Here is a 24,516-nt window from a genome sequence, read left to right on the forward strand (position 1 = left end):
TAATATTGATTAATTTGAGCAGACAGAGACTGGTAAAAATTAAACCACTCTCAATTCTCTTAAAGTTTCATGGCAAGAACTCACAGGACTGCCTTCCAGGAAGTCCTCTTGGGACAACCATCAGGAATATAGGAATTCCTAATATTTGAGAATATATATTTGAACTGACTTTAAGAATGACTTAGTGTTGCAATAAAGAGTTGTTTATCCTTCTAGATAACTGATACCATTGGAAAAAAGTCCCATTACACATCCATGTATTGCTAAAAATTCCCTTCACCTGCTTATAAAAAGGTTAAATTAGTTTTAAAAAAAACTTTGTTTTAAACCGTATTTAATGTAAATTTTGTGTGCTGGATGTTCAATTCGTGTACAAAAATAATATTCATTTTTGTTTTATACCTGTCACTTGTGTAAGTGAATGCAGAGGACTTCCCTTACTCCAATACCCCTGCTTTCCTTTGATAATACTCCTTAAAGTGGATATTATCTCTGGCACCTTGAGAGCAAGTTGAGACATTTACATAATGAAATTAGGCTTTGGAATGGAAAATAACTGGACCAAATTTCCTGTTCACTGAGATTCAAAGTCAGCAAAAACTGCCTGGGAATCTGGGAGGCTAGGGCAGCCCCTACCAAGGCCTGCTGTTAGGAAATAACCCAAAGGCCCAAAGGAACCCAATGAGTCTGAACTAAGCACTGTGGTTTAAAACAGGACATAAAGAGCACAAAATTATAAACTTGCACCTAAGTTTGGGGCAACCCTGCACAGTTGGGTGAGATGTATAGTAGCAACAGCAACAAAACATTGAAAAAACACTTTTGGAATTTCTAGTGACACTGGGTGGCAGTGAGAACAATGACAAGAACAGATTGATTAATTATCCAAGTTTTTTTCACCTGCTGTTTGGAAGCAGTTCTGAGTGGGAGGGTGGGGGAGGGAAGTGGGGGGGCAGGGTGGAGGTAGAGGTGGTACTGTGAACTGAAACTTTGCTTCAGAATTCCCTGCATGCTTCTGAAATTTTTTTTTGAGATTTATTTCATTTAGATAAAGTGGGTGCATAAGCAGGGCGGGAGGGGTGGGCAGAGGGAGGGAGAGAAAGAATCCCAAGTAAACTCCCCACTGAACCTGGAGCCAGCCATGGGGCTCCATCCCACAACGGCTGAGATGACCTTAGCCAAAACCAAGACTTGGAAGCTTAACCGAATGAGCCACCCAGGCGTCCTGGTTCTGAGATCTCTTGTGCTGTATGAGACATTTGAGAGATCTGGAAGGCAAAGGTAAAGTAGTAGCTATTTTTTTTTAATGCTCAGGAAGTAGAGGAAGGGGCACATTGTCACTGATCTGCTGGCTTTACTGTGAGGCAGCAAAAAAGACTGACTACTTCTGCAGGGCACTCACTCATCAAAGTTGGAGGTTTGGAGGCAGTGAAAGATCAACATGGGCTCCAGTCTGTCCTTGTAAGTTCCAGCTACTCATGGATTCTAATGTATCCTGGTTTCCCCCTATTTCACACCCATCTCTTCCTGAATGGTATACTGACTTTAGGCTCCAGCACCTGAAGCAGACAAAACCTTATGAAGACTGCTTAACAGCTCCCAAAATTACATACTATGAGGTCTCTGTTATAGAAGTCACTTGTTACCTGTGTATCACCCCAGTGTTTCTGTTTCTCTGAACTGTGATAAGTACAACTGCCTCCACCTAATTTGAACTGAGTAAGTCTCTAGATTACTTAAACAATTTGCCATTGGAGGAGTAAAAGTCCTCCAAAGAGAGGTTGGATTTGAGTAAGATAGGTGATAGATGATAGCTAGCTAGCTAGCTAGCTAGATAGGACTCAAGTAGTTAATTTGAAAAATAAAGTTATGATTACAGGTAAAAGCCAAACAGATAAAGTAAGTCCCAGAAAATGAAGGTAATTGTTACAATTTTAATTTATGCAAATATTGGTCCTACTGATGTATAGAAGAGATCAATACGATATCACTACCAGCCTTCCATGAGATGGCAGGCAAAGCTAACAATCCTATCAAATAAGCAGACAAAACTGCACTTTTAAATTTAAATTTTCGACACCAATTATTTTCATTCCTTTTTTTTTTTTTGAATTATTTTCATTCCAATATGGAATTTCTACAGGACAGTTCTGTGTAAGCCCTCATGGCCTTTATGCAGTATTATAATTGTCTCCTAATTATGTACAAAATTTAACTGCATAAAATTGTGACAGATGCCAAACTATACTTTTAAAAAGACATCTTCTGGCAGCCACTCCTTAAGACAGGTGTAGAAAAGAATACACATGAAAAAAATATAATGGGGCTTAATTGCTGAATAGCAGGCCAAAAAATTTTGGGTGAATTTTGTTAGTCTAACAACAACCTTCAGCAGTGCTCATTCTATCATGTTGTGAGCCAAAAGCATAATGCAATAAAGTTACAATAGACTGGATCTTAGCCATCCTGTGATCAACTTCTATGAACTTCACTATCTTAATTTGCTTGGACTTTAGTCTCTTCAATGGTAAAGTGAGAGGTTAGATTTCTATATTTAGTTTTCGAGCCTTATGGAGCACTTAATATATATTCCTTTACTGGATAGTGAAAGTTCAAAGATGGATGTATGATAATCCAGGTTCACAAGGAGCTTAAGGTACATGAAAGCTGTGTTCTAGGGAGAACTAGAGATTTTTGGATATTTTCATTGGGGGGAGGTTAGGTAGTTTCCTAACCTGCGCTTTATTTAAAGTATAATGTTTATTCTTATTCTTCCTTCCTAGCTTTGGCAGCTTCTTTATCTCTAACTCCATTATATGAGCAACCACCTAAGGAAATTACATATACATATGCTATTAAGTATATTCAAGTGTAATTTCTCTTAAAAAAGCATATTAAAATGAAGGACAGGAAACATAAGCTCTGAAAAATTAACCTTCCAAAGTCATTGAGCTAATAATATACAGAGTAGGGACTCAAATAGAATTTACAACTAAATCCAACTTAATAATGGTTCAGAGTGTCATTGTTTTGGTGAATAGTGATTTGGTTTGGGTGACAATAGAAATTGAGAACCCACATCTCAAGATTCTTTCATGACATATAAAAGGCTCCTTTCATCTATTAAGGTGGCCATAGTCTCACTTTGGATTTCTGCCAGCTATATGGCAGGTGTATTAGCAGCCCAAACCCCTGAAATTGAATTGTAGGTCACTGAAGAGAACAAACAGAACAACCACAACAATGAACCAATGAAAAACAAAAATGAAAATACAAAATATAAAAATACTGCATGCTGGAGTAGGGACAGTACTTCTAGCCTCTGCTACACATTGATCGGGATGACATTAACTGGAAAAGTTGTTGCTCATGAATCTCTGTTTAGAATCAAATTGAAATCACAGCCAATTTTGCATGATTGGTTCTTTTGATTATTCTGCTAAAAAGCTATAACAACCCAGATATTCTAGAAACTCTTCCTCAGCTGACAGGGATTATGAACACTGTGAGGGACCAAGAGCCATGATCAGTAACCATAAGATCTTCAGTCAAATGAAGAAGCCTCTCTTTTCTACAATGAGTTGTTCTCTAAGAGACAGGATTTGGGCCTTAACTGTCATCTTCTTAAGACTAATTAATGATAATTGATAGTCCCCATCATAAATATTTTTTAAAAGATTTTATTTATTTATTCATGAGAGACCGAGAGGAGAGAGAGAGAGAGAGAGAGAGAGAGAGAGAGAGAGAGAGGCAGAGACACAGGCAGAGAGAGAAGCCTGCTCCATGCAGGGAGCCCAATGTGGGGCTCGATTCTGGGACCCGAGGATCATGCCCTGGGCCAAAGGCAGATGCTCAACTGCTGAGCCACCCAGGCATCCTATAAATATTTTTTAAAAAGCTTGCAATGATAAATTCTTGAATGAATACAGGTATCCTTACAATTTTTTAAAAGATGTTTTTATTTATTTTTTTTTAATTTTTTTTTTAATTTATTTATGATAGTCACAGAGAGAGAGAGAGAGAGAGAGAGAGAGAGGCAGAGACACAGGCTGAGGAAGAAGCAGGCTCCATGCACCGGGAGCCTGATGTGGGATTCGATCCCGGGTCTCCAGGATCGCGCCCTGGGCCAAAGGCAGGCGCCAAACCGTTGCGCCACCCAGGGATCCCAAAAGATGTTTTTAGATATATGGAAATACACTTACTTTAACATCATCAGATAGAATCAAATATTTTTAGGGACAGATTTTTCTTTGCACATGCTTTTTCATAGAAGATTCCTCTCCAGAAACATCTCTGTAGAATTTTAGGGTGATGGAACTACTCTGTATGGCACTGGAGTGGTGTATATGTGATTCAATGCATTTGTCAAAATTCATAGAATTGTACATCACAAAGAGTAAACTTTAAGATATGCAAAGTACAAGAATTTCAGCCAGGATGTCAGGAAGTCTCAGAATGTAGAACACATGATGACAAATGATTCTAACTCTATTACAAATTTATGACAACATCTCACTGAAGCACGTGGGAGAAAAGAAGCCGGCTAAACAACTTTGTCAAAACTAAAGACAAAAAGAACTGTACATAAAAACTGTACTCCAGGTGGCAAATTTGTTTCTCGTGGTGATTCAGGTTAAATAATTCTCAACCTACTTTACAAATATATCTCATGTTTAATAATCAAGTAAATGGATGGCAAGAACTAGGTTTCTTACTGTCAGAGAGGGAAATTATGGATAAGCAAGGAAGGAAGGCTAGATGAACTCTGTGGTACTGAATTTGAGTTGGGAAATACCAGTATGAATTCATAATTAAGTTAGCATAATATATATACAGATGGTTAAATGCTGAAATAATGATACAATTGTGTGTATACGTAGGTTATTAGGTCATTATACTGATATATATATTACATAGCTCTCTTCACTGAGAGGCCTTGTGACCCCTGACACCCCTGTAGTAATGAGCACTACCAGCACCTGGATTTTTATTTCTTTTTTTGTTTATTTTGATTTCTAATCCCATTTTCCAATGAAAGGAACCAGAGATCCTTGGAAAAATGTCTGATTCCAATGCTAGGGCAGGGAATATACAAGATAACCCTGGAGCACCTTGTAGGGCTGGAGAGCAAGGAAGTGGGATGAAGGTATATCAAAGTGGCAAATGGAATAATAGAGTTCCCAATGACCAAAGCTAGAAGAGTTTGATTTAAAAAATAATAATGTGGTATTACATTATGACCTAAAGTATAAGACAAATATTCATGAGTCCATCCTGATATAAAATTAAAAAATAATTTGGGGATAAAGGATAAATCTCCCTACAGAATAATTCCAAATAGCATAAATAGAGATGGATATTGATTTCCCTCCTGCTTTTAAGTATCTTGTATCCAAAAGAACAGAGTATAAAAAGAGAAAAAAGAGTAACTTTACAGTAAATAAATCCTACAAACACCACTTAAACAAGTGATAGTGACTATCACCAGTGATAAGTCACATCAGTATTACATGCCTCCAATATGATACAGGAAGGGCATTCACCTCCAAGGTTGTTCTTCCCCAGAGCCCAATAACTTCAGTCTAGCCATGAAGAAAATATCAGACAACCCCAAATTAAGGAACATTCTACAAAATACTTGGCCAGTATGCTTCAAGAATTCCAAGGTCATAGCAAATAAAAAAAGGCTGAGAGTCTAAGGAGACTTGGTAACTAAATGCATAGTGGTATCCTAGATAGGACCCTGTAACAGAAAAAAGTATATTAGTGGACAAAGTTGGGAAAACATGAATAAATTCTGCAGTTTACTTAATAGGCACAAACCAATATTGATTTCTTAGTTTTAACAAATATATTAAGGTAATATAGATGTTAACATTAGGGGAAACTGAGTAAGGGGTGTGTGAGAACTCTCAGTATTAACTTTGGAACTCTTTTTGTATAAATCTAAAATTCTTTCAAAATAAAAAAAAATTAAATGTCAAAAACCCCATGAAAAAAATCTCTAACTTTAGTAGTCATAATAATTGTGGTAATGTTTATCATATCAGCAGAAATAATTCAGTCCCCTTGGTTTTTGAAGTCTCTGCTTATTTTGTGATTCATGCTGAGTAACTTTCATTACTTGTGACCTTTTGAAAATGTTCTTTCTTTCATCATTTCTCTATTTTGTTTGATGATGTGCTTCTGGTAAGTTGTTGCTAATAAAAGTGCAATAAAAAATGTAAATTCAAATAAAGATGAAATTTTAAAGGACAGCATTTAGTAAATTCTTAAAAGAAAGAAATGTGCTTAAAGAGAGACATTTTACCAAACTAAATTGTAAAGTACTTAGTATTTAGGAACTGCACAAAATATGCATGAATAGTTGCTTTCTTTAAACCACTGATAATTTAATAGAAAGCTTATCTCTGCAGTAACATTTTTCGGATCTTTTTAGAACAAAGGCGGAATGGAAGCCAGATTTGCCTTGGTTGAAAGTATACAGGAGGAGAGTAAGTAGATAGTGAGCATAGGCAAATCTTTCCAGAAGTTTTGCTATGAAGAGGAAAAGAACAATGGAGTGATAGCTGGAATAAGATGTATATTTAAGGGATCATTGTTATACTTTATATTTAAGGTGAAGGAAATTAGAAAAATTTATATTGACAATAAAACATGAGAAAGAAATGAATGACATGGGAAATTGTGGAAAACTCCAGGATTCAAGCACTGAGGGAGATGTTATTTAGAAACAAGTGGAGGAATGCCCTTTCCTAGGATCAGACCATATGTTATGAATTTGGTTAAAAAAAAAAAACCTGACAAATTTGGGGGCAGGAAGGGGTGGGGGAGACTGATGTTATTGTTTTGACTCTCTGCCCTATAAAATATGAGGTAAGGCCATCAGTTTAGATTCCTGGGGAGGGAATTTTGTAGTTCTGAAGAGAGAAGACCACTGAACTTAATTTTCTCAGAAAGTAGGGAATAAACTTCCTAGAGAAATAAATTTTTTTCAAGAAATTTAGAATTTTTGAATAAAACTGTTAACTAAAGAAATTTTCCTTCGCCATTAAAGTAATGGCATTTTATTTGAAATTCAAATCTAGCTTGAAAGTACATAAAAAATAATGTGTGGCAAAACCTCACTCCACTGGAGACAAAGGCAGTGCCTCTATCTCATTTAGATAGCAGGCATTATCATGGCATCTATAATTTCTGTGCAGTGTCACACTAACTTGATTTAAGATCCAAACTGAAATTTATACTTTCCACCAAAATGCTTATAAAAAATTCTCTTGATTATGCCAACACATGTATATAGAAAGAGTGCCTACTCTTCTATATATATAGAAGTGTAGGCACTTCGATGCCACTTAAATCTAGGCCCTTCCTAGAGTTATCAAGTAAGAAGCCTTCTGCAGAATACCACAGTGGAGATCCATGCTCTACTACCTTTTAATATTTTTATTTTTTACTTTTTAAAATATTTATTTATTATTTTTTAATAAATTAATTTTTATTGGTGTTCAATTTGCCAACATATAGAATAACACCCAGTGCTCATCCCGTCAAGTGTCCCCCTCAGTGCCCGTCACCCATTCCCCCCACCCCCCGCCCTCCTCCCCTTCCACCACCCCTAGTTCGTTTCCCAGAGTTAGGAGTCTTTATGTTCTGTCTCCCTTCCTGATATTTCCCACACATTTCTTCTCCCTTCCTTTATATTCCCTTTCACTATTATTTATATTCCCCAAATGAATGAGAACATACACTGTTTGTCCTTCTCCGATTGACTTATTTATTTGAGAGAGAGAGCACACGCAAGTGGGTGGTGGTGCTGAGGCAGAGAGAGAGAAATCCTCCAGCAGATTCCCTGCTGAGTACAGAGTCCAATGCGGGGCCTGATCCCAGGACCCTGAGATCATGACCTGAGCCAAAAATCAAGAGCTGGACACACTTAACTGACTGAGCCACTCAGGCACTCCTCTAACACCTTTTTAGGACCACAGTTTCTATAAGCTGGACTAAAACTTGAGAAATCTCTGCAATGAGTATTAGAAGTCCAGACATGAGAAAACGACCACTTCAACATAGTCCAGAATGATGTATAAAGAAAAAAATCAGTCAAACAGTTCCCTCAGTTTCTAAGTGGGTACAGACAGATTGTAAAGTACAGAGTGGGGTCTAATGGGATTGTCATTAAAGGCTGAAATTGTCCATTGAAATCAGAAGCCACTTTAGGGCAATTGGTATATTAGAGCAAAGACAATAAACTATTTACTCTTAAGTGAGTGCAGGAATCACATATGAGCTATTTGAAAATGGTCACTTTGTTAAACTCTCATATTAGTTCTAATTATTAATGAGATGCTCTCAGATAGTCCATATGTGCTATCATATCATCGACATTCAGTCTTCAATATATTTTGCATTTCTTATACTTCTTATTTCTCCTTCACTGTTTCTGGCATTTGCTGGGATCTCCTAAGCAAAGCTGAATGATAAGGGTATTGGGGTACATCCGTGTTTGTTCCATTAACGAAAATGTTTTTAATCTGTAATCATGGTTTTTTTTTTTTTTTTTTTTTTTTTTTTTTTTTTTTTTTTTTTTTTACTTTTGGCTTAATCTGTGCCTCGACTCTTGTTCTTATTTATATTAGCCAATTTTTAAATGTATTTTACCTAATTTTTCAATGTCAGGTTTTGGTTTTAGTGTAAATGAGATTACTAGTGTGTGTTTGTTTTGAATGGTTTATCTTCTACCTCATTAATTTCTGCACGTATACATGTTTTATTTCAATTTATTTGAGGTTTTATTCATTTTTATTTTTTTTATTCTTAAAGAGAAAAGTTTCTTCCTTTTAATTTCGATTTTTCAAGTAAAATCCATTTAATTCTATAAAATTTCTTCTGAGTATGATTTAGGCCACTTCCCATAGGTTTTTCTTTTAACGATTTTATTTATTTATGTATTTATTTACTGAGAGAGAGAAAGAGCGCATGCAAGCAGGGGGAGGGAGAAGGACAAGCCAACTCCTCGCTGAGCCTGGAGTCCAACATGGGGCTCGATCTTATGACCCCGAGATCATGACCTGACCCAAAATTAAGAGTTGGACACTTAACTGACTGAGCCACCCAGGCCTCCCCATAGGTTTTAATATATAGTGTCCTCATTCTTTTCTAAATACATTGTGATGCTGGCTATGATTTTCTCATTAAAACAAAACTAAAAAATAAATTAGACAACACTAGCACTTTTAGTTATTTTATTATGATGATTAAGAAATAACCCATTTTCATAATAAAATATCCAAACAGTGGAGAACAGTATAAAATAAAATGAATTCCCCACGTCTTCATACTCTGTTATTGGAGGTTAGTAATATTAACAATTTCTTCAATCTTTTTGCAAAACATACTTTATACATATAAGAGCATATGTATCTTTTTTTTTTTTTTACACAAAAGGGAATCTAAACTAATTATCCATCACTGTGAAACACATTAACCCAAAATTTGGTGACTTAAGACAGTCAACTTATTTTTATTTCATATTTTCTGTGCATTAGGAATCTGCATGTGACTTAACTGGGTCATCTAACTCCAGGTATCCCACAAGGCTTCAATCAATGTGTCAGCCAGGACTGCAGTCACCTCAAAGCTCAAGAGGGAAAGGAGCAATGCCTCTGAGGGCACTCATGTGGCTCTCCACTGGCCTTTAGTCCCTGCTAGCTATTGGTCAGAGACAACAATTCGTTGTCAAGTTGGCCTTTCCATAGGGCAGTTTACAAAAAGGTAGGTGACTTTCCTCAGAGAAAACAAGTGAGTGCAGGAGGGTACAAAAAAGATACTACAGTCTTGTAACCTAATCTTTGTCATCTCTGTTACATTCTTTTCACTAAAGTGAATCATGAAACCCAGCCCACTGGGATGCCTGGGTGGCTCAGTGGTTTGGCGCCTGCCTTTGGCCCAGAGTATGATCCTGGAGACCTGGGATTGAGTCACACGTGGGGCTCCCTGCATGGAGAGAGATCTCTGCCTATGTCTCTGCCTCTCTCTGTCTCTCATGAATAAATAAATAAAATCTTTATACAATAAATGAAACCGAACCCATTTTCAAAGGATAATACCAGGAGGGCAATGATTGAAGGTAGTTTTAGAGACTGCTTACCTCAGGATCATATTATGCCTTTATCCCCTCAAAAATATCTTTTACATCCTTTCATGTTGTTAATTTACCTAATGCTTTCCAATCACTGCCAGTGTGATGGGGGGAAAAGCAGTGAACAAGCGAGCAAGCAAAAAAAATAAATACATAAAGAAACAGATAAATGAGAACTCAATTTAGTAAATATATTTAGGTATGATTACTAAGCATATGTGAAAAGTTCATGGTTAGTGGCATACCCCTCAATACTGTAAACTCATTCCAAACTTGGCCAAGTAGTATAATGGACTAGCAGGATCCTCTTGAGAATGGAATCAAGGGTCACAGAGAAAAAATAGAGAAGAGAATTCATTCTGGGAAAGCAGAAGAGTCCAAATGGATAATCAGTGATCACAACTGTAGAATAGACTTAGAAGACATTGGTCTTCCTTTTTACACAAAATATTTGAAACCATAATGCGGCAAATTCTCCTGTTCCCTAATTCCTCAGCTGAAGCTGAGAGATGAGGACTTAGACGAGGGAGAATATAGATTCAAAAGGCAGCTTCTACTGTACTGTGTCAAATAATCACCTTATTGGTTTTTCCAGGGCTTTTTCCTGGTCCCTATCAACCCCTTCCAGTCATGGAGTACCCTTGGACTAGTTTTAATCATTTGTAGCATTCTTCCTTGTACATATGATCTATTTCACCTTATGTATTCCAGTATTCCTTTATCAACTTTGTTCCAACATGGGAACTCCATATGTTTTCCAGTAGAATTGTAGATTTTTGGGGATTTTTTTGTACATTATTTTCTAATCCAGAGCATTTTAAATCCAGTAGACCCATATTATAACAATTTTCTAGTTTGCTATACCATCATCGCAAATCCTTTCCTCCATTACATGGAATAATTAACATGAGAGGCTGAAGACTTCTTACCTGTCATGGAATAACCATTCATATTTTTATCTCCTTCTACGGTTTTTAGAAGTTTCATGATTAGCAATGCTATCACTTTAAATTGTGAAGTTCTACATATTTCATGCAACTGCCCTCTTCCCAGTGTTCATCAAGATACTTTGAAATCCCACCATCCTTTCATAAAAATAGCCCAAGATATACAAATGATTCACTTGATTAATAATTTTTAATTTTATGAATATTTTTCCTATTCTGATTTTTTAATGAAGAAAATATATAGGTTTCTAAGGTATGTGATGGTCAAAAATAGGCATAGCCCTTCCCTACTATTGTTAAATAGGGAACTGTAGCAGTAGTGAGGAAGAAAAAATAGGTTAACATTTACTCTACATAGATAATTTGGCTTCAGTGTGTCCAATAACAGATTAGATTTACTAACTATGAAACAACTAAATGAGAATCTTCACTTGGTGTTTTTTTTAGTTTAGAGTCTCCTTTTACTGATTATGGTATGATGGTCAAAAGAACAAGCTAAAACTATTTTTTAAACTTTTACTTATTTATTTTAAAGAGAAAGAACATGCACGTGTGAGTGGGGGTTGGGACAGAAGGAGAGAATCTTCAAGCCGACTTTCTGGTGAGTGCAGAGCCCAAGGTGGGGCTCATTCCTACTACCCATGAGATCACTAATCATAAGATCATGACCTGAGCTGAAACCAAAAGTCAGACACTTAACTGACTGAGCCACACAGGTCCCCCAAGCTAAAACTATTTTTTGAAAACATAACTGTCTGAGGATATTTAATCTGTAAAAAATGAAGCATAAAATTACCTCTTAAGTATAAAATGAGAGGAGTGAGTCAAGTGGAAGCAGGCCCAAAAAGTGAGATAGATGTGTTTTATCAATGCAAACAAGAAACATGTCAGAAAGAGTATTGAATTTGTTTGGGGCTCTAAAAAATTACCTGAAGTGGCTGAGGCTGGGCATCTTATGTTTAGAAAGTTCTGGGGAATTCTGATCTCCTAGATTAGTTACAATGAGTGTGGTGCTAATTCACACTGAGACATCATCCTTATTTAAAGACCTTAAGATGTTTGAAAAAAGAAGAGGATAGTGCAGAAGAATTGAAATTCTTAGAGAGTTACACTGTTCAGATGTTAGGAAACCTGCTGAGTCTTACAGCCTTCAGCAAGGCTGTAGCCTCTGTTTTTGAGGGTGATAGAACTTCTCTGAAGAACTTCAGAAGATTATGTGGAGGAAGCTTGCTTAGTGTCTATAAATAATGGCTTTTTGGAATAAACGTCTGTATATATTTTCATTACACAAGACAAAAGATATCCCAGGTCATGCTGTGCTCCAAAATTTCTTACTTGGTTTCTTGCAAAATATTGAAGGTAAATAAGCTTAATTGTTTTCAGAAGTATCATTCACAAAAATGATTAGTTTAAAATACATTAAAAATATTTATAAGATTGATGAGAACTTATTTTAAGGAAATCTTTGCTTGCCCTCAAAATTATTATTTCTTTGAGTGATTTTATGAAAAATAAAAAAAACCCTGCAATTTCATTTCAAATACTTCTTTTGGCCTAATTATGGGTAGCTGCTTTTCTCATATAATTAATAAAAATCAGGTTTCAGATTTATTGGATTTTGGATTTTAAAAAATTTCCTAGGAAAATTAGAAGCCATTCTAATAATGCCTATATTGCATATATGAAGAAATCTATTCCTTCTCTTAATTATTAAAGTAGGTCATAGACAAATCAATTTGCGGTGAATACAGAGGAAAAATATAAACTATAGCTAAGGGTTTTTAACTATTATAAAAACTTTTAATTGTGAAAATAAGGTATCTGTTGAGTCTGTGGAAAGGAAGTGCTATTATCCTTTCCCCTTAATTCACTGTCCAGTTGGTGTGCAAGAATGAGAGCTAAGCAAGATTTTAACTTTCATACAAGTTTCCACTCCAAATAGGCTTCAGCAAAATTGTTATTTTAGAATAAATTTACAGAAACAGCATTGCTGGGAAAATGGTATATAAAAGACAAGCTTTTTGTTGTCCCTAAATTGCTCTTCATGCATTTGTTTCAGTTTTGGCTCCCATCAACAGTTTTAGACAATACTGGCTTTCTCATACTATAAACAAAAAAAGCCATATTTTAAAACTTTTCTTACAATGTTTAGTTACTCTCTTTCTTCTTTTGTTTCTATTTGATATTTTTATAGTAGCTACAATACATTATTTCACTGGATTTAAAAAAATGAAGAGTCTATATAACGAAGTGAGAAAAATGAGGATTGCTCTTCTCTTTCAGTCATCCCATATATATTCTTTTGGGCTTATTTATGATTCCCAGAAAGAGAGAAAGGGGGAGGGTAGGGAAGGAAAGGAGAGAGTGGTGGAATAAGGAAGGAAGGAAGGAAGGAAGGAAGGAAGGAAGGAAGGAAGGAAGGAAGGTTGGCTGGTTGTAGCTCTAAAAAGAATTTTATCCTAGTATCTTGCATAGCCAAAGAATATTTTTCCCCCAGGGTCATAACCATAATATGCAAATGGTACCTTTGATTTTCTAAAAAAATCTGTTTATTGGCATAGCACATGGGTTTGTCCTTATGCAAGGAACTATAGTCCATAGAATCCATGCTCTCTCAGACAGTTAACTACTAGATTTGGACAAAAAAAGCACTGAACCTACCTTGTCTGAGACAGAAGTGAATGTCATATAAGAGGACAGTGTCAGAGATATGATGAGTTCATATCACATCCTCCGTCTTTCTTTACAAAGACTCTTCCAGATAGCACCATTACCCATAGCCTCAAAATAAGAGAAGCTATCTAAGCTATTTTAGTTATTGATTGCAATTGGATGTTGGTAAGAGAAACCCATATTATCCGGGGCTTAAACACAATGCAAGTTTGTTTCCTCTTAAACAAGTCCAAAGATGGGCAGTTCGTGGCCCTCAATATCCCAACCAACTCTTACCTTTATGCCTTGCCATTTATATCATGATGGGGAGATGCTCTACCCAACATAATTTTTTAAAGATTTATTTATTCATGAGAGACACAGACTGAGAGAGACAGGCAGAGACACAGGCAGAGGGAGAAGCAGGCTCCTCACAGGAAGCCTGATGCGGGACTTGATGCCAGGATCTTGGCATCACGCCCTGAGTCGAAGGCAGGCGCCCAACCGCTGAGCCACCCAGGCGTCCCTCCACAAAACTTTAATAAGCAATTGTGTTCCAGGCAGAAAGGGCAAAGTGGGGGAAGCAAGAAGAGATAATCTCTATATAGAGAATCAAAATCTTTCCCAGAAGTGCCTAGCCAACTTCTTACATCTTATCACCTCCTCCCAAATGTAAGTGACCTTGATAATTTATATTATTTTAGCTGATCATATGGTCACATGTAACCTACAGAGTTTCTATTCATAAGGAGAAGGGAAAGAGAAGGACAGATACTGGGTAGATTTCCTGCTACAGGAATGCCAAAAGTATGTCATAAAGAAAGGAATTCCCAACAGTGCCAAGGATAGCTGAAAATCAAGTAAGTTAAAAGTGAAGAAATAACCATTAATTCTAAGAATAAGGTTATTTAGTGACCATGGCAAGGAAAGTTTCAATGATTGATGCAGGAGAAATCAAAAGGAGTGAGGGAGGGCTAGCACTAAGAAGTGGACTACTAAAGACAAGAGTTCATAAGCAAAAACAGATTTTAAAAAAGAATCATTTTATAAACTGCGCATGTGCACAAGGGAATTTTGGAGGGTGATGAGAATGTTTCTGGATTTCGGTGCTGGTTGCACGCATTCATAAATTCACTAAAAACATCACTGAGTTGACACAACCTGTGAATTTTATGACATGTAAATTATACTTCAATAAAACCTAAAAATAAAACAAATGATATTAACCTCTACAGATATTTGGCTGTGAAGGAAACAAGAAAGATGTAGCAATTTTCCCCATTATTAAGAAATCCCAACACTTGGTTTCATTCTTGTTAAAGATTTTTTTTTTTTACTTTTTAAAGATTTATTTGAGAGAGAGAGAGAGAGAGAGAGAGAGAGCACACTCGCCCATGCATGAGCAGGGGGAGGAGCAGAGAAGGATGGAGAAGGAGAAACTGACTTCCCACTGAGCATGGGGTCATGCAGGGCTCAATCTCATGACCCTGATATCATGACCTGAGCTGAAATCAAGAAGGGGACATTTAACTTACTGAACCACCCAGGTGCCCCTACTTGGTTTCATTTTGTTTTTTTTGTTTTAGTTTTTTGGCAGGGTGTGGGGGCAGGCAGATTTTATCAAAATCTAAGTTACTTTGAAGAAATGAGAATTTTGTTTCTTTTTGTCAGGAATTAAGAAAAGAAATACAAAACACAATAGAGCAAAAGCTTATAAAGTTATGTGAGGTTAAATTTAAAAAATCTTTCCCTACTTGGTCTGCCATCACTACTTCTCAAAGGTCAATGCACTTATTAGCCTGGTGGTCTATCTTTTTAAAGTTATATGTATATACAAACATATACAAAGGTGGGCCCAGGCTAAGTGGAGCCCAAAGTCTATACAATACGATGGCTAATAAAAAAATTCAAAAATCAAGAGAAATAATACAAAATTATATATTTATAATTAGGTTCAAATATATATATATATGTTTTTCTTTTAATTTCAGTTAAGTAATAAACAGCATAATAACACTTTTGTGTGTCAGCGTAATATTAGTTTCAGGTGCAGAATTTAGTGATTCAGCACTTCTGTACATCACCCAGTGCTCATCACAAGTGTCCTCCTTAATCCCCATCGCCTTTTTCACCCATCCCCAACTCACCTCCCCTCTGGTAACTATGTTTATTCTCTATGGTTAAGAGTCTGTATTTTTTCAGCCATAAAAAAAGAATGAAATCTTGCCATTTGCAACGACATGGTGGGAGCTACAGAATATTATGCTAAGCAAAATAAGGCAGTCAGAGAAATACGAATACCATATGATTTCACTCACATAGGGAATTTAAGAAACAAAACAAATGAGCAAAGAAAAAAGAGACAAAAGTGTACATATATTTTAATGAAAAGAGAAATCACAAGGAATTTCTGGAGCTTTAACAATTGAGATTCATTTCTTCTGAGGTCTCTTTACACAATTTTGTAGAAATGCTTATAGAGAAATACTTTCTGTGCAAACTGGTTTCCAGAATGTACTACAACTCCAAGCACTCCTATAAACCTAGGGACTTGTATAAGAGAGAGAGAGACCCTGAAGTTTAAGTTTCATTACTCTCAGAAAATCTGCCACTATATATATATTATATATTATAAACATTAATAAATATATTAAAATTAATAAATAAAGTTTAATTTATTAATAATTAATATTATTAATCTATTAATAAATAATATATTAATGTATGACATATTATACGGTGGGTAGCCATCATATGGAGCTTAGTTGTGCAAAAGATACAATTCTTTTTTTTTTTGATACAATTCTTTTTATTTTCTTATATCCACTTTATTTTTATTGAAGATCTCTACTGGAGTAGTGGAAACTTGTTCTCAGTTCAATAGGGTTTTATCCTATTCCTTAGAGATTTGGTCAAAGTTCCTGGAGACTTAAAGGTGCAAAAGAATGAGAACAGATAATTCTTTTTATTTATTTTATTTTATTTTATTTTATTTTATTTTATTTTATTTTATTATTTTTGTATATTTTTTATTGGAACCGATATTTCGGTTGGAGCCAATATTTTATTGAACCAATATTTTTATTGGTTCTATTTGCCAACATATAGCATAACACCCAGTGCTCATCCTGTCAAGTGCCCCCCCTTAGTGCCTGTCACCCAGTCACCCCATACCCCCGCCCTCCTCCCCTTCCACTACCCCCTGTTCGTTTCCCAGAGTTAGGAGTCTCTCATGCTCTGTCACCCTCTTTGATATTTCCCACTCATTTTTTCTCCTTTCCTCTTTAATCCCTTTCACGATTTTTTAATAGTCCCTGTATGAATGAAAGCATATAATGTTTGTCCTTCTCTGATTGACTTACTTCACTCAGAATATACCCTCTAGTTCTATCCATGTTGAAGCAAATGGTGGGTATTCGTCGTTTCTAATGGCTGAGTAATATTCCATTGTATATATACATGGACCACATCTTCTTTATCCATTCATCTTTCGATGGACACCGAGGCTCCTTCCACAATTTGCCTATTGTGGACCAACTGTGGAAGGAGCCTCAGTGTCCATCGAAAGATAATTCTTGATAAGCTCATTGAAGAACCAGCGTATCTAGGGCCATTGTATAGCCATTTTTTCCCTTGGTTCTTTTGTTACCAGGGCTTGCCCCCTTTCCCTCCCCTCCCTGGGACACTACAATAGTTAGACTCTTACCTGGCAGGTTATCTCCAGAATAGCTCATACAAGTTATTTACAACCAACATATGTGCCTGATAGGTCGACAGCAGACCAGTACTGATCATTCTCTATTTTGAATACCAGTCTATTATTTTCTCCCCACCCCCTAAACTTCTAAGATTTTTTGGGTAGAGACATTTTTAAAAATGAAGAAATTCTTCTCATTCTTGATTTTTCCCCCATTTTCATCAATTCTCAACATTCTCTAAGGACTTTAGATTTTAGGTGTCTATATCCAGAAGAAACATGAAGGCTCTTTTCTTTCTCATTCCTCCCCTGAAGCTATGAACTTAGGAATTTGAGTGGGGTGGGTTGGGGGACAGAGTGGAAATGGTATGAAAAGTAGTGGATAATTGCCAGGAAAACAATTAGTTAAAATTTAATAAATAATCGAACTGTACATTTTCCAACATATAAAAGATGTCATCAATTATTATTACATTAAATATATGCAATTTAGTTTTAAAATTTTACCACTTGATTACATTAATCTATGAAATATCTTACTGATTTCTTTTGCCTTATAGTTAAAGTTTGAATATTAGCTGGCTTCACATGGAGAATATAGATTCTGCTGCACCACTTTTGGACCCCAACAGTGAATGTATCATATTACTCTTTTGATATATACTGAAAACCAATTATATGACAATGTTCCAGCGTTGGGAGTGTAGTGGCTCACAAAAAAAGTCTCTGTCCTAATGAAGCTTTGACTTTACTGGGAATAAGGATAATAAAGATGTATACACATTTATAATGTCACCGTAGTACAGGTAAAGGCTATGGAAAAAAAGGGGGGGGAGGCAGGTGAAGGCTTAGAGACTGAAGATGGTAATCAGGGACAGTCTTTTACAAAAGCTTTGAAAAAATTAAGAGTGAGCCCTGTGAGTATCTGGAAGAAGTTCCCTGACAAAAGGAGCAAGTGATGGAGGCACTGTGAGAAAGGCAGAGTCCCTGGGAAGAGGGAGAGCAGCCTAGAGTGATGGGAGATGGAGAAAAGTTTCAGAGCCAGATCCTGTGGTCAAATACAGTGATATAGGCCTGGATAAGAACTTTGTATTTTATTCTCAATAAGTGTGATGGGCTTCTGAGAGTTCTTTTTGCTTTCGTTCCTTAGCTTTGTTTCTTAACCAGAGTGTCATGTGTTTCATAAACAGTGCACAATGTCACTACTTTTAGGACTGACAACTTAATTTCAAGGCATATATACTGAAGTATAACCAGGTCTCATTTGCATTCTAAATTTAATAAAAATAGGATGAAATATAAATAAAGTGTATAATTTTATTTTTAAGACTAGCAGTTTATAGCACATGAATTTGGTCGCAAACATGTATTTAGCTTAGAATATGCTGCACTCTATATCAAGCAAATAGGCTATTTCTCCTCCCTTTAATCACAATGCCTGACAGGTGACAGACATGTTCTATAAAAAATGTAATAAAAAAAACCTTTAGAAAACATATTTTTCTTAAAAAAGAAATTTTCAAGTCAGTGTAATTAGTGCTGGCATCATAGAAAAATATTTGTGAAGATTTTTCTAATGTAAATTGCAAACTTAACCATGTAAGGGTTTCTAAGCTAAATGACTCAACTGGAGACACAAACAGAATACCAGAATTTTTTTGCATGATTAAGTTGTATACTTCAAAAAATGATAACTATGTCAAAACTTATTCCTTGAACTGGCCACTATACATTACTTTTACATCATCTATTTTAAGTATCCCAATAAATCCCTTAGGCTGTATCCTAAGGAAATAATCAGAGATACGAAGAAAAGATTTAGGTTCTAAGATATTTATCCTAGTATGATAAAAGCAAATTTGACAAAATCTAAATTCCCAGCAATAAGGTAATAATCAATAGATTGTGCTATTTTGTATCATGAAGTATTACCATGATAATGAATGTTCACTATTCTAAGTATAAAATAAAGGACCGAACTCTGTGGTTTTTGTGTTCCCATTCAGGTATATCAAGCTGTCAAATTTGATTCTTCAAGAAGTTCCTCTTTTAATATGACAAGTCTAACATTTGTCTTTTCCAATGTTACTATTATTAATCTTAATTTCAGAAATGCAAACACTATTCATTGATTTGCTTGAGGTCTTTTGGGATACTTCCTGGATTACTTTTGTCTACATGTACTTCATTTTATTTTAACACTTAGAAAGCCGAATAAGCAGTCACAAGGACTTCTTGTCCCTGTTAAAGCAAAATGTACTATTAGTCTCATCTTTCCCTCAACGTTTATAGATATATGATTATCTATCTATCATCTATCTATCTATCTATCTATCTATCTATCTATCTATCTATCATCTATCTACCTATATCATAGAGCTTGTCAAGGTCGTATATTTCTGAGTTTACTTCCTTCTGATTAAACAATAGTATATCCTTTCAATAGCTCATTTTTGAACAGAGAAGATCTTACTTGTTATCAGTTTTATTTGATCTTACCTAATTTTTCCATTTTTTTCAGTTGTCCAGTCAGATTATATTGAAGTATGATAGTCAGTCTCTGGAAGTATTGCTCCACTTTATCAGTTCAGTTCAACCTTATTTTATCTTCCTCTCTGTATTAAAATTAAAATTACCAGGCAGCCGGGGTGGCTCAACGGTTTAGCGCCGCCTTCAGCCCAGGGCCTAATCCTGGAGACCTGGGATCGAGTCCCACCATCGGGCTCCCTGCATGGAGCCTGCTTCTCCCTCTGCCTGTGTCTCTGCCTCTCTCTCTCTGTCTCTCATAAATAAATAAATAAATAAATAAATAAATAAATAAATAAATAAAATTACCAAACATTAGTTTCTTAAATTGCCAGTATACTTAACCATTGATAAATTTATAACTTAATGATAATTTATAGGGCAGCCCCGGTGGCGCAGCGGTTTAGCGTCGCCTGCAGCCTGGGGCGTGATCCTGGAGACCCGGGATCGAGTCCCACATTGGGCTCCCCGCATGGAGCCTGCTTCTCCCTCTGCCTGTGTCTCTGTCTCTCTCTATGTTGCACATGGATAAATAAATAAATTTTTAAAAACACTTTAAAAAATGATAATTTATAATTATAAACTTATAATTATATTTATTGCATAAACAAAAGTGACATATTTTATTAGATGTTTGCATGTTATTGGTAGTAGAATGTATGACATTAAGAAAAACAAATGATAAATTTTAAGTTTTCCTTCTCTGAAATGAATAGTTAACTGAAAATTCAGTATCTGTGTAAACTGTAAATGTGTTTTTGCTAAATTTGCCTACATTAGTGTCATATGTTCTGGCTTTAAATCTTGGAATGGCAAAGTTGGAAGACTAAAGGTTATCATATTTAGTAGCATTACCTATGAGAAATGTACTAAGAAATGAAACCGTAATGAGGCAAATCAACATAAATACTTCTTTTTCATGGTTTGGGCAGTACTTCACAGAAAGAAGGACTATAAAATAGATGTGAGATCTCAGCTCCATAGCATATCTATACCATAAAGAGTTAGCTGTCATTTGACATCTGCACCAGAGAAAAGTCAGAGAGATTCTTCAAGACAGAATATTTTCTATGTAATGTATAATTTTGATCTTCCAACAACTGCCTAAACTATGATGAAAAATAATATGTGTTGTAATGGTTACTGGAACAGCCTTTGAAGCCAGCCTTCCTTAGTTCAAATCTTGGATCTGCGATTCACTGTTTAACCCGTCTGCCTCAGTTTCTCTTCGGTAAAATGGGAATAAGAATAATATTATTTATTCACTTCACAGAATTTTCTCAATGTCAAATGAGTGACTAATGTGTATAAAACACTGGGAACTATAGCTGATAATTATAAAGTGTTCTTTAAATATGTGCTAATATTATTTTTATCCCTCTTATTATTACCCATTCACTTTTCTCATATTTCAGAAGTATTACCTATGGCTTGTGATGTGCTGGCAAACACTTCAGAAAAACAAACAAAATCAACTCCTGTAGCCAGACTTTAGGAGATTTTACTGACATTTGAAAACTATTTTTGCCATCTAATTCTAAATGCATCTAAGCAAAAGGCTAGCTTTTGTTGTGTTTTAAAAGCTAAGTTTTATGTAAATCTGATCAGAATAAAGAAGGGAGAATATACATTCGGTTAAACTACAAAAATGCTAAAATGTTTAGTCTCCTTTTCCATTCATCATCTAGAAGTAAATAATGGCATGATACACCTTTATAAAATGCTCTTAAATTTTCTCCAGTCTTTTTACATAATCTAAATCCAAAGAACCAGGGATTATTTTAATACAAGCATAACTACAACTGACAAATAATCTTATTTTGTTTTTAAAAGTTCTTGGGACCACAAATGTAAAATAACTTCTTAGCAGTTAATATGCCAAACCAACCAGAATGAGTTGTTTAGTGAACTTTATTAAAAAAATACTTCGGGCAGCCCAGGTGGCCTAGTGGTTTAGCGCCACCTTCAGCCCGGGGTGTGATCCTGGACACCCGGGATCCAGTCCCGCATCCGCCTCCCTGCATAGAGCCTGCTTCTCCCTCTGCCTGTGTCTCTGCCTCTCTCTCGGTGTCTGTCATGAATAAATAAATAAAATCTTTAAAAAAATACTTCCTAAAAAGGCATAATATTACTTTAATCTGACAGGATGGAAAGGGAACATCTGCCACATAAACTGTTTTTTTAAACCCTATATTGTATGCATAGCCATTAAATCTTTATTCTGATGTCCAAAGTTTCCAGAAATTTAATATGTATACTGAAAAATAATTTATTAAAATTGAATAAAACCAGATCCTATTATAACAACTTTAATTACTTCTTTTTATTTTTATTTATTTATTTATTTATTTTTTTATTAGAAAGAGAGGCAGAGACACAAGCAGAGGGAGAAGCAGGCTCCTCGCAGGGAGCCTGATGTGGGACTCGATTCTGGGTCCCCAGGGTCACGCCGTGGGTCGAAGGCGGTGCTAAACCGCTGAGCCACCCGGGCTGCCCTCAATGAATATATTTTTTTTCTTTTTTTTTTACGATAGTCATACAGAGAGAGAGAGAGAGGCAGAGACACAGGCAGAGGGAGAAGCAGGCTCCATGCACCGGGAGCCCGACGTGGGATTCGATCCCCGGTCTCCAGGATCGCGCCCTGGGCCAAAGGCAGGCGCCAAACCGCTGCGCCACCCAGGGATCCCTTCTCTATAATTTTAAAAGATTTTCTCTATATGTTGATGTTAAAGCCTGAAAAGCAATAAACAGCACTTCTCATTCAACTATCCAAATGTATGCCATACAATTAAGTAGTACAACTGATTAGTCTTTGAATCATTATTTTCTGCAAAGGGGAAAAATACTGTATATATATATATATATATATATATATATATATATATATATATATAAAATGGGTCTTCTTTAAATTTATTTTTTAATTTTCTTGAATCTCCTAGGTCATACTTTGATATCAGTGTTTTTTATATTACATGTTGCCATCTTTCTTAGATGTCTTTTCGTTTTATGTCTTTGATGTCTTTTCTTTGCCTTTTAAGCAACTTTTTCATAGATATTAGACTTCTCTGTACTTAAGTGTCTGAAAATACATTTATTTGACATTCATGGATGATGAATGATATGACTGGGTACAGAATTCTAGTTTCAAAATATTTATTTTTCATAAAAATTTAAAGATATTGCTTATAGTTTTTTTTGTGAAAAATTACTTCCCCACACTTCTCCTTTCATTGCAAATAAAATTTATTTTCCTCTACGAAATCTGTAGGATTTTTATTTTAATGTTGATGATGAAATTTACTTATTCTACTGGGCAGTGAATGGACCCGTTAAATCTGAATGTTTACATCTTTCCATAATTCAGGGACTCTTTTTTTCAGTTGATTAGTTCCTCCTTTCTTTGGGGTTACCTGAATCTACACACCATGACTAACACTTATCCTTCACTTTGCCTCAACTATTTCGAGAGATTTCTAGATCTGCAATTCAAGCATAAGTTATGTACATTTGTAATTTAGTCCATTGAATTTTAAATTTCCAAGAATGTAGTTTACATGTCAGATCTTTTTTGCTTTCATGGTTGATTATTCTTATGTCATGGAAGCATTATTCATCTCAGTTGTCTCTCAGGATGTGAATTAGATTCAATTTATTTCATTTTTCCTTTGCATGTTTTGATTCCTTAATTCTGTTATTCTGTTCTTTTTTGTCCATCTCCTTAACACTTTGTGTTTTTCCTCAAGTGCACTGTCATATGTGTTGATTTATTTATATTTTTAAATGAAGTAATTGATTACTTAACATTGGTACACAGCATGCTGGGTTCCACACTAGTGCTGGTCGTGCTTCTCCGATAGAACTTTTCCATAATTAAGGCTGACCACTGATTCTGTGTAAGTAAACAAATATTACTCTGTAGCAGTTATTGACTTTTGTATGGATGGTGAATAGGCAAAGAGGCATACCCAAGGTCTTCATAATTGCTAAACCAAAGAATTTTACTCTGAGAATCAAAATCTCTAATATATTTCTCTTTTTTGTCCAACACTTTCCTTTTTATAATCCCTTGAGGCTTGTCTCAACTTCAGTTTAGCTTCCTCGCCAAGACACAATACACTTACTAGTAACCTTGTCCCAGAACAGAATATTTTATCTAGAAAATTTTCTTGGACTTCAGTCTGAGGGAAAAATTCAACACAGCCAGCTGTTCTGTTTATGACTGTAGACAGAGAAGCACAAACATCCCAGGTGTTATCAATAAAGTTTCTTAAAATAATTATCTTGAAGATTGACCTACAACTCAGTCTGGCTTTGATAGTTGTTGACTCTTAGCTTAGTCTTCTCAGAGTTTCCTTGAGAACATCTGCTTACTTGCCGTGTTAGCTTCACGTTTGGCACTTCTGAATCTGCTATCAGTCTAAACTCATTGGCTTTCTACCTACCAATAATCATCTTATCTAAAAATACAAAGTTGTTTTAATTGACAATTCTATTATAGTTTATATATAATACATGTACAAATAATAAATATATTAAACATATAATAAAGA

The sequence above is a fragment of the Vulpes lagopus genome, chromosome X (assembly GCF_018345385.1).
Source record: "Vulpes lagopus strain Blue_001 chromosome X, ASM1834538v1, whole genome shotgun sequence".
Lineage (NCBI taxonomy): Eukaryota > Metazoa > Chordata > Mammalia > Carnivora > Canidae > Vulpes > Vulpes lagopus.